The sequence below is a fragment of the Budorcas taxicolor genome, chromosome 7, assembly GCF_023091745.1.
Source record: "Budorcas taxicolor isolate Tak-1 chromosome 7, Takin1.1, whole genome shotgun sequence".
Lineage (NCBI taxonomy): Eukaryota > Metazoa > Chordata > Mammalia > Artiodactyla > Bovidae > Budorcas > Budorcas taxicolor.
Genome location: NC_068916.1, coordinates 19,929,998 through 19,944,373, shown reverse-complemented (window position 1 = coordinate 19,944,373; position 14,376 = coordinate 19,929,998).

Below are 14,376 nucleotides of genomic sequence, written 5' to 3'. Positions count from 1 at the left end.
TGTGGTCCCTAGTGATTTCTCACATCCCATTATTATGAACTGTGGTCATTTATGAGTAAAACTAAATGTTTTTCCTTTCTTTCTCTTTGTTTTAGCCACAACATATGGCTTGTGGGATCTTAGTTCCCCAATTAGGGACTGAACCCAGGCCCTCAGCAGTGACAGTGAAGAGTCCTAACCACTGGACACTAGGAAATTCCCAAATGTTTTTCTTTTCAAAAAATTAAAATTAAAGAAGTCGAGGGACTTCCCTTCCCAATGCAGGGAGCACGGTTTAGATCCCAGGTCAGTGAACTAAGATCCCACTTTCCTCATGGCACAGAAAAAAAAAAAAAATTAAAATGTTCCTCCTACCCCAAAAATATTGATGGAAAGACATCAGCTTGGGTTTGAGCAGACCTGTGGCCTGCTTTATGTTTTGTTAATCACGCTGATGACTGTGTAAGAACCCTGGGAAGGGATAGGCCAGTTGGGATGCTGGTATAGGCATCCCAGCCTATATAGATGAAGACCCGGGAAAGTGGACAAGGTCTTTTTTTTTTTTTTTCAACCATGTGATGAGGTATGTGGGGTCTTAGTTCCCCAACTAGGGATAGAACTCATGCCCCCTGCAGTGGAAGCTTGGAGTCCTAACCACTGGACCACCAGGGAAGTCCCCACACTTATATTTTAAAATATTTATTTATTTACTTATTTGGCTGGGCCAGATCTTAGTTGCAGCATGAGGGATCTAGTTCCTTGACCAGGGACTGAACCCAGGCCCCCTGCATTGGGAGCTCAGAGTCTTAGCCACTGGACCACCAGGAAAGTCCCCCTATGTATATTTTTCAAAGGCTCATGATCTATTTTTTCATCTTCAAAACCAGCAGCTTGACATCCTCTCATTTCTCTCTGACTCTGACCTTTGTAATTCCCTCTTATAAGGACCCTATGAAATACGTATATAAATTCGTTTTCTACAGCTTCTGTGTTATATCTTTTTGCTGATCAATCCAGTCAATCCAAAGGAAATCAACCCTGAATATTCACCAGAAGGACTGATGCTGAAGCTGAAGCTCCAATACTTTGGCCACCTGATGCGAAGAACCAACTCACTGGTAAAGACCCTGATGCTGGGAAAGATTGAAGGCAGGAGGAGAAGGGGATGACAGAGGATGAAATGGTTGGATGGCATCATTGACTCAATGGACATGAGTTTTAGCAAACTCTAGGAGATTAGCAAACACCGGGAAGCCTGGTGTGCAGCAGTTTATGGGGTCTCAGAGAGTCGGACATGACTGGGCAACTGAACAACAACAACAGACCTTCTGTAACAAAGGACTACAAACTGGGTGGCTGGGAACAGCAGAAATATATTCGCTTTCTGTTCTGGAGGCCAGGAGCCCAGAGGTGAGTTGTGGGCAGGGCCATTCCCCCTCTGAAGGCTCTGCGGGAAGGATCTGTTGCAGACCTTTCTCCTGGTTTCCTTCCAGTAGCCTCAGGCTTCCCCTGGCTTGCAAGTTGCTGGCTTCCCCCAGGTCCCTTGAAGTCATCTCCCCTCTGTGGTCATCTGTATCTGTCCAAATGTCCCCTTCTTGTAAGGTCAGTGGTCACATTGCATTAGGGGTCCACTCTGCTCCAGTATGATCTCGTGTTAACTAATTATATCTTCAACTACCTTATCTGCAAATAAAGTCTCCCTCTAAGGTACTGGAAATTAGGACTTCAACATGTCATATATATGTGTGTGTGTCTATGTTTTTAAGACTATTGAGAGTCCCTTGGACTACAAGGAGATCCAACCAGTCCATTCTGAAGGAGATCAACCCTGGGATTTCTTTGGAAGGAATGATGTTAAAGCTGAAACTCCAGTACTTTGGCCACCTCATGCGAAGAGTTGACTCATTGGAAAAAACTTTGATGCTGGGAGGGATTGGGGGCAGGAGGAGAAGGGGACGACCGAGGATGAGATGGCTGGATGGCATCACTGACTCGATGGACATGAGTTTGAGTGAATTCCGGGAGTTGGTGATGGACAGGGAGGCCTGGCGTGCTGTGATTCATGGGGTCGCAAAGAGTCGGACACGACTGAGCAACTGAACTGAATTGAACTGAAGCATTATCTATCTAATTTTTAAAGATTTTTTTGATGTGGGCCACTTAGAAAGTCTTTATTGAATTTGTTACAATATTGCCTCTGTTCCATGTTTTGGTCCCCTGGCAAGGAAGCATGTGAGATCCTAGCAGTCAGAGATTGAACCCACATCCCCTGCACTGGAAAGGGAAATCCCAACCATTGGACCATCAGGGAAGTCCTTATCAATCTAATCTTTTTCACCAGTGACTTTGAATAAAGATGCCAAGATGCTGAAGGCTAGCTTATCAGTTCTGAGAGAATGGAGATCAATTTGGATTCATAGTGTATCACAAAAAACACACAAATACACACTTGCCTTCCTGAAAGTGAAAGTGAAGTCGCTCAGTCGTGTCCGACTCTTTGCCACCCGATGGACTGTAGCCTACCAGGCTACTCCATCCATGGGATTCTTCAGGCAAGAATACTGGAGTGGGTTGCCACTTCCTTCTCCAGGGGATCTTCCCAACACAGGGATCAAACCCTGGTCTCCCGCATTGCAGGCAGATGCCTTAACCTCTGAGCCACCAGGGAAGCTGTCTTCCTGGGAAGGCTGTAAAGTTCTGTGCACACTCTCAAAAGGCAACTGAATGAACGCAGACAGAGTCGCAGTTTGGGAAGATGAGAAAGACCTGGAGATGGATGGTGGGTATGGTTGTACAACAACGTGAATGGACTTAGTGCCACTGAACTGCACACTTAGAAAAGGTTAAAATGGTAAATGTTATGGTATGTATGAAAGTGAAAGCGTCAGTCACTCAGTCATGTCCAGTTCTTTGTGACCCCGTGGACTGTAGCTGCCCAGGTTCCTCTGTCCATGGGATGCTCCAGGGAAGAATTCTAGAGTGGGTAGCCTTTCCCTTCTGCAGGGGCTCTTCCCGACCCAGGATTGAACCTGGATCTCCTGCGTGGCAGGCAGATTCTTTACTGTCTTAGCCACCAGGGGAGCCCTGGTATGTATATTTTATTGTAATTATTTATCTTTATTTATTTATTTGGCCACAGCATGGGGCTTAGTTCCCCTCAGGAACTTAATTCCCTGACCAAGGTTTGAACCCATGCACCCTGCATCAGAAGCTCAGAGTCTTAACCAACCACTGGACTGCCAGGAAAGTCCCTACAATTTTTTTTGAGGGGGGAAAGTCAGTTGATTAACCGCAGGATGTGGTCTTGGATGGAAAAAAGGCATTCGTGGAAAAAACTGGAGAAATGTGAAGACAGTGTAGGGTTTACAGGTGTTGGTTCCTTGTGACAGATACACCATGGTGATGTATGATAGCATTAGGGGAAGGTGGGTTAAGGGTAGATAGGAAGTCTTTCTAATTTTGGAATCTTTGTAATTTTTCTGTAAATCTAAACTATACCCAAATAAAACATTTATTTAACCACAAAAAAAAGCAAAGTTGAGTTTGCATGGGTGTGTACATTTGTGAATCTCATCTAACTCTATACATAATATCTGTAGGTTTTATTGTCTATAGCCTATATATTAATTTTAGAAAAACACACAGAAATGAAAACACCTGAAAAAAATTTGCTTGACCAAAAGTGCCTAAAAATATGCATACCCTTTGGCCCAGAGATTATATATCTGGAAATTTATCCAAAGGGAATGTTTTGAAATGGTCAAGGTATAGTAACTAGAAAAATGGGTTACAAACTAGTATATTTAAAAGGTCCTGGGACTTTCCTAGTGGTCCAGGGGTTGAGACTGTGCTTCCAAGGCAGGGATGCAAGCAGCTCGGGTTCACATACTGCATGGTGTGGCAAAAAAAAAAAAAACCCAAACTTAAGGTCCCATTATTCTTAAATATATATATATATATATATGTATAATCTTTGTATACACAGTGAGGTATCAACAGTGCTTATCTCTACATGGTGGGATAAGGGTGATTTTTTTTTTCTTGCTTCTCTGATTATTTGACTTTTCTTCAATTAGTATGTATTTCTTTTCTTTAAAAAAAGGAGGGGGGCGGTAATTGCACCAGACAGAATATCCTATGAGGGTTTTGTTTGGGTTTCCCAGGGCGACTGTAGCAAAAATTACCATGAATGTAGTGACTGAAAAAAAATGCAAATTAATTTTCTTCCATTTTCAGAGGTCAGAAGTCCAAAATGTGTGTCTTAGGCTGGTCCCTCCAGAGGCTCCAGGGGAGCACTGGCTCCTGCCTTTTCCAGGTTCTAGAAGTGCCGCGTCCCTGGTTCACAGCCCCTCCCTCCATCCTCACAGCCAGCAGAGCAGCATCTCCCATTTCTCTGCCTCTGACCCTCCCCCTCCCTCTTACAAGGACCCTGTGATGACACTGGGCCCCCGGGGAATCCAGGATCATCTCTCTTGTTAGAAGCCTTAACTTATTATGACCTGCGGATTTCCTTTACCATGTATGTAAGGGAGCATCTTCATAAGTTCCAGGCATTAGGATTCAGACGTTCCTGGGAGACCATCATCTTGCCCTCCACAGCTTGTAGGGACAAACCAGGCGATAAATAGTGCAGCTAGGGAGACTTCCCTGGTCTGGGGGTTAAAACTCCAAGCTTCCAATGCAAGGGTCACAGGTTCGATCCCTAGTCAGGGAACTAAAATCCCACGTGTTGTATGGCATGGGGAAAAAAAAATGCAGCTAAGATTCTGAAAAAGCTGATGTGATTTCAGGCCACATTAATAGAGGTCTAGCATTCAGCTCAAGGGAGATGGTGGGTCTTACCAAAACATTCCAGGGATGAGACCAGGATGCTGAAAAGAGATAGAGAGCTGTGCCCCACAAGGAAAAGACAGATAGATGACAACCAGGTATGGTTCACAGAAGTCCTCTGTATGGCTTATGGATGGAAGGTGAAATTGATTCTGGGGTCTTCCCAAGGGAGGGATGGAAGGATGAATGTCAGACATGGTCCCAGTCCTATCTGAGTTCCTCTCACTGCCTGGCATACAGCACTGGGCTCAGGCAATGGGTGGCACACTTTACTCCCGGGGGCTGGATCAGCACAATATCAAGAGAACCTTCTGGGAGCCTTGTGGGGGGTCTTTCCACCAGACTCATTGGGTCAAAGTGCTGTCAGGGCTGCCGAGGCCTAAATCAGAGAATCCAGAGCAAAGTTCAATTTCTGAAACTGTGCAGGTGTTTGCACCCCCGTGTTCATCACAGCAGTCCAGAGCAGTCAAGTAGACATATGATGAATAAACAAATTGTGGTACATCCATGCAGTGGATTATTACTCAGCCATAGAAAGGAAGGAGGTGCTGATATCTGCCACAGTGTGGAAGGACTCCCAAAGTCATGATGCCCAGTGAGAGAAGCCAGACACAGAAGGGTGACTAGTATCTGATTCCACTCACAGAAGGTCCCTACAGAAATCAAATCCTTAGAGACAGAAGGTAAGATGGGGAGGAGACAGGGTCTGGGGGAGGGGGATGGAGAGTCAGTGTTTAATCGGGACCGAGATTCAGTTTGGGAAGATGAGAAAGTTCTGGAGATATTTGCCCAACAATGTGAGCGTACTGAATGCCACTGAGTTGTGCACTTTAAAATGGTTAAGATAGTAACTTTCCGTGTATAATTTAATACAGTGAAAAAATCCAGGTCTGTTTTTTTTTTTAAAAAAAAAAGACTAAAAAAATAAAACCAAAAGAAACTATTTTGGGGCCCAACTAAAGAGAGTCCAGCCGTTTCATTTTGGCAAGTGACGACATTGGAAAGAAAAGAACCCGGGAGCCACCAGCCACAAGTGCAGAGACAAATGGCTCCCAGCTCGGCTTCTGGAGACTTCCAGCCCTGCCGTGACCACTCACAGGCACATCGCTGGGTTTGTGGGCAGGGACTTTGCTTGTCCCCAGTGCCCCATAGACCCGGAACTGGTACCCCGGTTGCAGGGCAGGCCAGGTGAGCAGCCGGAAGCCCCTGGTTCCCTGGTGGGTGGACGGTAGTCTCCTCCCACCCAGGCTCCTCCCAGGTCCCCAGGGCCCCTCCCAGATGAGCTAACATTTAACCAACACACCCCGGGGTGGTCAAACCAGGTGTGCAAGTATCAAAATGCTTCAGCAGCTGCATGCATGGCCCCCAGCATCACTGAGAAATGTTTCTAAGAAGCAGAGGGTGGAGTGACGGCGGTCCATGCTTTCCTGGGGGGCTAGGGAGCCTCACTTAAGAGATGGAAGCTGTGGTCTGATCTGGCACTGCTATCCCTGGTCCCTCCCTCCCCTCAGGTCCACCCACCCCTCAGGATTCCCATCTGTGCAATGGGTCTTTCCAGCCCGAAGCTCCCAGTCTCCACCCAGCATAATAGTGCTGGTCTCCCAAACGCCCCCTCACTCCAGGCTGGGTGACAGCTCCCCGGGGCCTCTCAGGACGTCAAAGGAGTGCTCCAAAGCTGGGGGCCAACCTGCCTGGCTGCCTTTGGGGTCCACCCCAGTGCCCTGTCTCTGTCCCTCTTTCTGTAGCAGGGTCCCACGAGGGTGTTTGCTTAGGGCAAGGGGGTCACATTGGTGGGGGACAGGGTGTGTGTGTGATTTCCCCCACCCCTTGAGGACAACTGCTTGTCATATTGGGGGAGCTTCTGGCATGGAGCTGGTGGAGGCCAGGGGTGCCACTCAGCAGCTCCCCAGTGGCCAGGACAGCCCCAACCCAGAAAACAATTGGTCCCAAGTGTCCACAGTGACCAGGGGGCAGAAACACCAGCCTGGATCTAACATGCCAGCTTGCTTCCTATGCTCTGCAGGAAAGGAAAGAAAAACCACTGCATTGTGGCCTCAGCTTGACCAGTGGCCCAGTCCCAGCACTGGAGCCGTCCCTCTACCCTCCCCCTCCTCCACCCCTACTCCTCCAGCAAAGCCTCTTCCCCACCCCCACACTGTCTCAGGCCGCCTGTCTCCGTGCCTGTCTCCAGGCTTGGCTTTTTATCTGTGCAAGGGGCCCGAGGCTGGATATTCAGTGGAGACGGTCTCCATGGGTCCACGTCACCCGAGGGACCCCGACTGAACCAGGCCAGTCCTGTCTCCCGCCCCACCCCGCCAGGACCTTCTACAAGATGTCAACCCCCCTCCCCAGGGGAGCCTGCAGAGCAGCAGGGGACCACAGCCAGGAAAGGCAGCAGGGGAGCCGAAGAGGAGAACGTGGCAGCCTTGTTGGTCGGCCGGACCTCCCCCTCGAATTTTTCTTTTTTTAAAATCACCGCAATTTAAGGAGCGGCTCCTCCCTCCATCCCGCGGCCCGCCACGTGGGCTGGCCGGAGGAGTCGCCCACTGGCCCGCCTGTCTGCTCTCCCCCTCCGCGGGCTTGGCGGCCAGGCAGTAGCTTCGGTTTCAGTTTGGTGTCACTGGTTTCACTTTCGGGGAGAGGAAGAAGAGAGACAGAGACAGAGACAGAGGAGAACAGGGAAACGGAGAGAGAGGGAGGCAGCCGTATCAGGTGCGGGGGTAGGGAGCAGGGGTCAGCCTCTGCCCTGTCCTGTCTGGTGGCGGGGCCACCGCCTGCCTTGCAGCTCCCTCCCTGACCTTCCTCTGAAGAGTGGATTCTGAGAGTAAAGGTCAAGGGGTCAAGGGCAAGTTCCCACTGCGACCTTGGGTTTCACAAGCCACCCTCTTATCCTGGATTCCTTCCCCGCACCATCCCACCCTCAGCCTCCTGTCAAAGTGGGGCTGGGGATCCTGTCGGCCCCCATGGGGTGCTGGGAAGATCAAAGCCCTGCTGACTGCTGACCCAGGACAGTCTCACAACATCCCCTTAGGGAGGGGGCGGAGCATGGTCCCAGGCAGAACAGGATGTCTGCTGCCTTCACCCAGCAGGGACCCTTGGCCCAGAAAGCACTAGGAAGGAGGCTCCCTCCATGTGGCCGGAGTCCGGGGTGGGCAGGGTGTCCCCTGGACTCACCTGCTGTGGCGTGGGGCTCCTGTTCTGGCAGAAGTGTCTGGAGGCCCAGTTGCTCCTGTAGGCCTGCCTGTCTCTGGACAATGGTGGGCCCTTGTCCCCCTCACTACTGCTGTTCTTCCTGCAGGGTGGTGGGTCCACAGCTGACCTCTGGGCCACATATCCACTGCCTTCTGGGCTGGGCTGAGAGCCCTGGATGGCAGGACCTGGACCCAGTCTTCTCTCCCTAGAACCCTGTTCAGGGCCTGAAAAGGACTCCCCAGACTGGGCAAGAAGAGACCAGGGAGAGTCACCTGGGGGATGCCAAGAACACAGCTCAGGGATTTCCCTGGTGATTTGGTGGCTTGAGACTGCACATTCCCAATGCAGGGGGCCTGGGTTTGGATCCCTGATCAGGAAACTAGATCCCATGGGCCACAACCAAGACCCAGTGCAGTCAAATGAATAAATAAAAAAAAAAAAGCAAACAACTCAGCAAGATAGAATGTGGGCGGGAACCAATGAGAGACGGTGGTTCGTTTTTAGTATAGCAGCTTTATTGAGATATAATTCACCTACCATACAGCTTACCTACTTAAAGTGTGCAATTCACTGGTTTTGAGGACATTCACCATGTTGTGCAACAGTTCTATCTAATCTTAGAATACTCTCATCACCCCAAAAGGAAACCCCATCCTCATTAGCATCAACCCCATCCCTTCCCCCAGCCCCTGACAACCAGGAACCCACTCTCTGTGTCTGTGGACCTGCCTGTTCTGGACGTTTCCCATCAGTGGAATCACACCCTGTGTGTCCTTCTGTGTCTGCCTCTCTCATTGAGCATTGTGTTCTCAGGATCGGTCCACATGGTGGCGAGTGTCAGGGCTTCTCCCTTTTTTATGGTTGAGTGATGCTTCCAGGTGTGGAGGGACCACTTTGTGTATTCACTATGCAGTGATGAACATTGGATGGTCTGCACTTTGGGCTGCTGTGAATGAAGGCAGGTGTTAACCCAAGTAGGTGTTGATTGGTGCATGTCAACCCACCATAACTGATGTCTGGGGACACCGAGTTTTCTGGGCGATTAGGGTGAGTACACTCTAATAGACACAGAAACAAGGAGCACCCCCTCAGGGTCAAGCCTGGCCCCCAGACTCCCTGGGTTTCTGCTGGATGCTGGGGAAACCTCCTCCCCACTCCTACCCTGGCTGGTTCCACTGGGAAGCCAGAACTTCAAAAGGGAGCGTTTGAGAACCTCCCAGAACCTCAGGGGCCGACCCGGAGCAGCAGCAGGGCCTGCAGTCTGGAACACCGGCCGGAAAGCGGCCACTCCCTTTTAATGAGGAGAAGAGCTGGGCTGGGGGTGGGCAGGACGCGGCCGGGGAGGAGTGGGGCGGGGAGAGGAGAGGAGCGGCGAGAGGAGGGGGAGGGAGGGGGCGCGAGGAGGAGCGCGGGGGCGGGGGCGGGGGCGGGGCTTCCTCCAAGGGCAGGTAGGCAGGCGGCTTCCTCGCACCTGCGCCTGGCTTCCCGCCTCTCTTTTGGAGGGTAGCCCCTAGCGCAGGGGAGGAGGAGGAGGAGTGAGGGGAGTCACACAGGACCCCGTTCCTGTCACTCCGGAGCCACTTCCTGCTCTTTAATGTGTGGGTAAAGAGACAGCGCACCTCCGGGTTCACACATCACAGGGAGACCCCAGCCCTCTGTGTGGAGGCGGATCCCCCTCGCCCTGCCATCTCCTCCAGCCCAACTCCAGGTGTGGGGAGACCCCGAACCCCCGCAGCTCTTCACGTGCTCACTGGGCATCTGTACAACATCTTTGGGGAGATAACCGTCTTTTTTTAAAAATGTAAATATTATTTTAGATGTAATCCTATAGAATGACCTATCGGTATGAATCAGGATTTATTTATTTATTTATTTTTTGGGCCGCTCCAGCAGCTTCCCCAATGGCTCAGCTGTAAAAGAATTCGCCTGCAATGCAGGAGACGGGTTTGATCCCTGGGTGGGGAAGATCCCCTGGAGAAGGAAATGGCAACCTACTCTAGGTTTCTTGCCTGGAAAATTCCATGGACAGAGGAGCTTGGCTCACTACAGTCCACGGGGCCGAAAAGAATCAGACACGACTTAGTGCACACACCCACGCACTTGGGATCTTAGTCCCCTGACCAGGAGTGGAACCTTAGTCCCCCGACCAGGAGTGGAAACTTAGTCCCCCGACCAGGAGTGGAACCTTAGTCCCCCCGCACTGGAAGTGCCCAGTCTTAACCACTGGACTTCAGGGAAGACCAGATACCTGCCTTTTTAATTGTGGTGATTCTTTTGGTTGCTATGGTATAAGGATTATTTCTCTTTCTTTTTTTTTTTTTTTCAGTTAAGGATTCTTTCTCTCTTTTGGCATAGACCTGTCTCCCCTACAGGATTTACAAACACTTTCTCCCACTCTGTGGGCTTTCTCTTCACTCTCCCGATGGTGTCCTTTTTGGTGCACCCAAGTTTTAAATTTTGATTAAGTCCAAGTTCATTTATGTTTTCTTTTGCTGCTTGTGCAGTATGTGTCATGGTGAAGAATCTATTGCCAAGTTCAAGGCAATGAAGATGGGAGATGGGAAGGTCAAGGGGCAGTTTTGCTGAGGGTTTTATGTGACCCCGGGGGTCTGTCGGACCTTGGCAGCAGGGCTGGAAAGGGTGCCTGAAGCTTAAGCAGGAGTTGGGAGTGGGGAGAAGGGGAATGGGAGAGGAACCCCAGAATGGGGAACAGCAGGTGCAAAGACAGGGAGCCCAGAGTGAGTGAAAGACTTGCACTGCCTTTTCCCTTCCCTCCCTCCTCCCTCTCCTTCCTCCCCACCACCCTCCATCTCTCCCCTCCCCCTACCTCCCCATCCCCCTTCCTTCTCCCCTCCCTCTTTCCCTCCCACCCCTCCTCCCTGACTCTGACCCCTGGGCAGCCCTTACCCCTGTACACTGGTCCCCTCACAGGCATCAGGGTGAGGGGTGCTGATGTGGCTGCCCTTGAAATCTCATTGGTCCCCACTGCAAAATCCAAAGCTGTTAAGGAAGAAAGGAGATGGGTGTCCAGGCAGGGGAGAGGGCAGTGGGCTGACCCTGTGCATGAACTTGTAGATGAGTGTGGTGGTGGGGAGCACCCCAGCCACAAGGGAGGGTTATGGGGGCTCTGAGAAGGCAGAAAGGCCTCCTCAGGAGACACCCACAGGGACTTCCCTGGTGGTCCAGTGGCTAAGACTCTGAGCTCCCAATGCAGGTGAGCCAGGTTCGATCCCTGGTCAGGGAACTAGAACTCACATGCCCCAGCTAAGACCCAACGCAGCCAAATAAATAAATAAAAATAAGTATTTTTTTTTTAAAAAGGACGGCAGTGCAATGCTGGTGCCTGGAGGTGGGTGTGGTCTTCTGGGAGGAAGAGGGGACAGGGGGACCCTACATGAGGGGCCTCTACCTGAGGCAGGCCACCAGGAAGGTTTTGGCGGGATGGTCTCTGGTCCAGGGTCTAGCCCTGCTCTGTGGGCCCAGTCTCTCAGTGACTTTTTCTTTTAATATTTATTTTTTAAAATTTGGCTGCACAGAGTGTTAGTGGTGGCACTCAGGATTTTTAGTCGTGATATGTGGGATCTAGTTCCCTGACCATGGATGGAACCCAATCCTCCTGCACTGGGAGCGTGCAGTCTTAGACCCTGGACCACCAGGGAAGTTCCAAAGTTCCAGTTTCTTAGTCAGATATCCTAGTGACCCAGCTCCCTACTTGGCCACCACCTACCTGGTCCCACACCCAAGGCCAGTGGAGTCTGAAATGAAGACAGGCTTCTGCTCGCCTGGTAGGCAGCCAACATCCTAGTCTCTGTGACCTCTGCCACCCTACCTGCCACATCCAGAGTTAAACAGTCCATAGGAGGCACTGTGGAGGCAGATCTGACCCCCTTTTGAGCTGAGGCCCCATTCTGGGCCCATTAGGAGTGGTCATTGCTCTGCTGGAGGTGATGAAAGATTTTTCACCCTATCCCATGGACAGAGGAGCTGGATGTGCTATGGTTCACAGGGTCACAGAGTCGAACATGACTGAAGCAACTTAGCATGCACCCATCACCATGCTCTTGCTCACACTGGTTCTCCTGTGAGGCGTTCCCTGCTCTGTGCCCCTCAGGACTCTCAACATTGATACCCAGTCCATAGCCTTCTGCCTAGCGCTGCCCTAATGCTGTGAGCTCATTCCAGCACTCAGGGTGTGGAGGTGTGGGGAGGGTCAACATCTCTCTGGGAAAGTCGGAGCCTCTGGACGGGTCCCAGGTCACCCGGGCTCAGGGAGGGAAGCCGGGGGTTACCTGTTCTGAGCAACTCATAGGGTGTGGCCAGGGTGAAGGCGAAGGGGATTCGGGATGTTCAGGAGAGGGTCTGCTTCCTTCTTGCGGGGCCAGGGGTCAGCAGTAGCCATCTCATTTAGTCCGAGGTGATGACCCCCCTTTCAGGGGGCGTGTCCTCCCCAGGGGTGGGTTCAGGGGAGGGATGGAAGCAGGGAAGAGACGCAGCTGCAGGCCTCAGTCCCTCCCTCACCTGAGGCCTCGCTCTGATTCTCCAGGTACTTCTCCACCAGCCTCTCTGAGTCCCCAGGGGAGGCTGGGCAGAAACCTGAGCCTTGGTTCAGGCTGCCATGGGGCCTGGCCTCTCCCTCCGCCCTCCTTCCTCCTCCAGAGCCACCTTGCCTTTACCACGGGGACTGCAAACCGGTCCTCCACCCACCTGACCTGTGGTTCTGAGGTGTGGCCTCCAGCCCTGGGGAGGCCCCAGGGCCTGCACACCTGGTCAGCTGGGAGCTGCAGCCCCAAGGGTAGGCGGGGCGAGGCCCACAGGGCCCCTGCTGGTTTCGTTTTGAGGAGGTCCCTTCCCCTTCCTCACTCCCACTCCGCCCACCCGACACCCGCCTCCCCCTACTTTCTGGGAAACCCAGAGGCAGCTTCTTCTGAACTGAACTCTGTTAACCCCGACTCCATGAAGTTCCGCCTCCCGGGACCAGAGGCTTCCTGCTTGCACAGACCTCTAAGCCCCGGGTCGGCTGAGCGCCCTGCTCCTGACTGTCCACCTTCCAGAAGGTTCTGGAACCTTCCTGCCACATAGTGTTGCCAGCTCTGGACACAGGACACCTGGTCACTTCAGGCAGGGCTGCCTCAGACATAGAAGACCCAGCGTCTGACCTCCACTGCTACGGGACTGTGCCCTCCTACACCACCGGATTCCGGGAGGGGCGTGGGCCTAAACCAGCTTCCTCCCTCCGCTGCGGATGCTAGGCTGGGTTACTCTCTGCAAGGCCCCTCATGGGCACAGTAGGGGTGAAACAGCATCCCTGGCCCCACCCACTGGATGTCAGGAACTCCCCACCCTCGTCGTGATGTTCACAGGTGTCCCCAGACACCAGTGTCCTCTGGATTAAGGAGGCAAGACTGTCCCCACTGAGACCCAGCTGGGAGACGACAGACGGAGCTGTCTGTGCCCACGTGAGGCTTCAAGAGCTGGAGATGCAGGACATCTGAATTCAGATCCACCACGAGGGCAAAACACACAGCACCGCAGACTCTGCGCCTCCTCCCCCACAAAGACAGCAGCAGACCAGACTGATGCTTCATGCCGATTGTGCAGCGCAATCCTAATATTTGGCTATAATGGGTTAAAGAAAACACACCATCAAATTACCTTCACCTCTTTTTCTCATTTTAAACGTGATCGGTGAGGAAATTTAGGTTTTGCTTGCAGGTGAATGACGCACATGTGTCCTGGTGATATCAGCAGGCACATGGGCACAGAGCCACTGGAATCTGCCTGCTGGTTCTGTGCACCTTTTTTCCTTCCATTTTCCCCCCTGCCCCACCCCTAGGCTTCCCTGGTGGCTCAGGTGGTAAAAACCCACTTGCAACGGGGGAGACCTGGGTTCGATCCGTGGGTTGGAAAAGATTCCTCTGGAGAAGGGAATGGCTACCCACTCCAGTATTCTGGCCTGGAGAATTCCATGGACAGAGAAGCCTGGCAGTCCATGGGGTCAAAAGCGTCAGACATGACTGAGTGACTTTCACACCGCCCCTGGAATGCCTTTAACACTCAGAGAAAGGAGTGCGAGGTTCCCAGGGCAAGGGCCGGTCCCACCTGAGAACTCCACTGGTGGAAGCCAACAGGCATTCAGCCGTGACCCTAAGCTTTTTAGATGGCTCCTGCCCTCTGGCTGGGGTTGATGGGAGAAGCCTGAACTGAGCCATCTTTTCTGGCTTCTCACTTATCCCAAGGTCATCTGTGAGCTGCTCAGGGCTCAGAACCATGCGGGGACAGAGCCTGCTCTCTCTGGGGACACAGGGGACCACACACGTGGTCTTGCAGCGCTGTTGTTCTTCAGTTGCTCAGTTATGCCTGACTCTTTGCGATTCC